Source organism: Aphanomyces astaci (assembly GCF_000520075.1).
Source record: "Aphanomyces astaci strain APO3 unplaced genomic scaffold supercont1.45, whole genome shotgun sequence".
In the NCBI taxonomy this organism is placed as follows: domain Eukaryota; phylum Oomycota; class Saprolegniomycetes; order Saprolegniales; family Verrucalvaceae; genus Aphanomyces; species Aphanomyces astaci.
Genome location: NW_009798308.1, coordinates 270,834 through 273,681, shown reverse-complemented (window position 1 = coordinate 273,681; position 2,848 = coordinate 270,834).

The following is a 2,848-nucleotide window of genomic DNA, read 5'->3' as shown; positions in this document are numbered from 1 at the left end:
GTTTGAATGAGGGAATTATTCTGCTCAGCCTTGAACATTTGTAAGCGGGACAAGGGAGTGTGTGCAGTATATGTACAGTACAGCACTTTTCCAATGAACGAGTACAGACTGTCTGTACGCATAGCATTAATAGACCTCTTGACCAATGAATTTAAAGACATTACAACATCCGCCGTGGGCATCCTAACCTCTTGGATCGACATCCCAATCCAACGCTTGGAACCACCAAGTTCTGGTTGCGCAACCTATACCGACAGTGTGAAATTAAGTTGTAACTTTATGCATATGTTGCGCTAACTGTAAGAGTCAGAACACCCTGTTCTGTCATGAACATCACCACTGCCCTGAAGCCTCAGGTAGCAGCATTGGCTGCAGCTAGTAGGAGGTTTTTGTGCCTTTTAGAGGCTTTTCCTCAGATAGTAGATAGCCAGCCATATCCACGGTACATCATTAGGATGCCGTGTCCTGATTGGCTAGCCATTAGCTAGTCCGTCTAGCCTTTAGAGCCAGTTGTTCTCACTGGTAGCTAAGCTAATTCACTTTCCGTTTCACCCGCAACCACCCAGTGTTCCCCCTGGCTTTTGCACCTTCCGACTGGTTATGAGCTCCACCGCATCCTCTGCTGCGGCAACCCGCCCAACCCTCTCTGTCGTCCACAACCTGCGTGGACTCGACAATTTTGACGAGTGGCACTTTGAGTTGACCACGATCGTCCTCCAATGAGAAGGCCTGACCACTCAGGCGACGCAATGCACTGGCGTCGAAGCCAAGTGGCCCGTCAAGGGCCTGACGCGTGCATTTCGCGTCCTCGATGGCGACACCAAGAAATTGCGTCGGTACATCGACGACGCAGTCCTTCGACCGTCATCTGAGCCATCACTACCGCCACCAGTCCTTGATGACGTGGCGCCCAAGCTCATGGATCCCATCATGGAATACCTGGTCGAATATCGTTCAGCCAAGTTCCTCGAAGCTCGCGCGGCCAAAGCCGCGCTAGAGCACCTCCTGAAATCCGAACACATGTCGAACGATCCATCGCGTTGGTCTACGCGTCGCTGTCGGAGGCAGTGCGCCGCGACGCCGCGGCCGCAAACCTTGGTCAATGCGCCCACTGCATCATCGAGTGGCTTCCGCGGCAAGTTCTGCAGCGCAGAGCTGAAGTTTGCGTCCGCCGTGGACGTATACACCAAGTTCCACACGGCTTCAAGTTCGAGCGATCAGCCTGGTCACTTTCGACAAGCTTCGAAAGGCCGTCGAAAAACGCGAGAGCACGACTCTCAGCGATAGCCACCTCGCATCGGTGCTGTTGTCCGCGCTGCCTGATTGCATTGCACACGATGTGCAAGTATGGCGCGGTGCTCGACCGAGCATCCCATACACCCAACTGCGGGAACTCTTGCCGCAGCACTGACACGAGTTGACCCAGAAATACCCTGATTTCTTGGGTCCCAAACCGCCGGCTCATGCCGTTCCGGTTCATGGTTCGGGCCAAGCGCCCGAAACCACTCGATCGAGCGCGTTACGCCTCTCGAGCTATGATGGCTATGGTCAAACGACCGGCCTCAGTCCATGGCGCTCCCAGCGCGACATGCCACGCGAAGATCGCGGCTATTGTGACTACTGCGCACATGCAGGTCACCGCACGATAGATTGCACGAAGCTTTCTCGTGCATTCCACCAAAACGCGGTGCGACGCGATTTTGTCTTCCCACCCGGATGGGTGGCGATCCCACCAGGGCAAGTCCCACCGCACGGCGGTGGTCGACGAAACCAACACGGCCAGGGTAGTGGGCATTCCCACCCCGACAAAAGACCCACCAATCGCCCACGCGGCGGTCGTGGAGGCGGTCGTGGCGGTCGATCCGCCCATCACCATGTTGATGTTGGTGCATTGCTCAATGCACTCCAACAAGGCCTAGCCCATGGCGGTCAAAACCGAGGAGGCTACGCCCACGGCGGCCGCTCCCAACGTGGTTACGATCACGGCGGTTATTCCGACCGCGGCTACGCCCAAGGCAGCCAATAAATAGTCGCGTCTTCGGACCGACGCGATCAACGTGACCAAAGTCCGTTTCGCCACCACGGCGATCGCAACCACTCGCGCGATCGGCCCGATGATTTCTACAATGATGATTATCATTGTTTGGCTCCTCCAGAAGTGTACCCTGTCCAAGATGACCGGCGAAGCCGCAGTCGCGGCACCCACCACCAAGGTGGCCCCGGTGAAAATACCGGAGGAAACGACCATCGTAGTCGTAGTCGTAGCGTAAATCGCAGCGACGCTTCTCGTCAACATGACCAGACTCGTTATTTCAGTCTTCATGAACAGGCACCTTTGCCAAACCAAAAATTACGACATCTCGTGACAACAAATCGGCATCAATGCCTCGATTATCTACACCTAGATCAAATGAAATTCAATCGGCATCATTGTCTAGATTAAATGAAATTCAATCGGCATCATTGCCTAGATTAACGACACCTCTTGAACAACACAAACATGTCTCGTTTTCGGTACTACAACAGTACACCAACACTTCAAGTATAATTCCAAAAATACTCTCGAAAATACTAAAAGATTTTCGTCCACATTTTGACTCGCTCGATACATTTATATCGCGGTCACTACTATATACAGCTACTGGCTGGGCACTTCGTGTGTCACCGACTAGTCCTATAGTTCAACAACAACTAGACTCCTGTCTATGGACAGTCGACAGTGGTGCTTCTAAGCACTCCACCTTCAAACGAGAATGGTTCGTCACATACGAAACCTACTCATCACTAGCTGGTGCAGCCGATGGCCACCCACTACACGTCGTAGGTCGCGGCACAGTTAGACTTTACG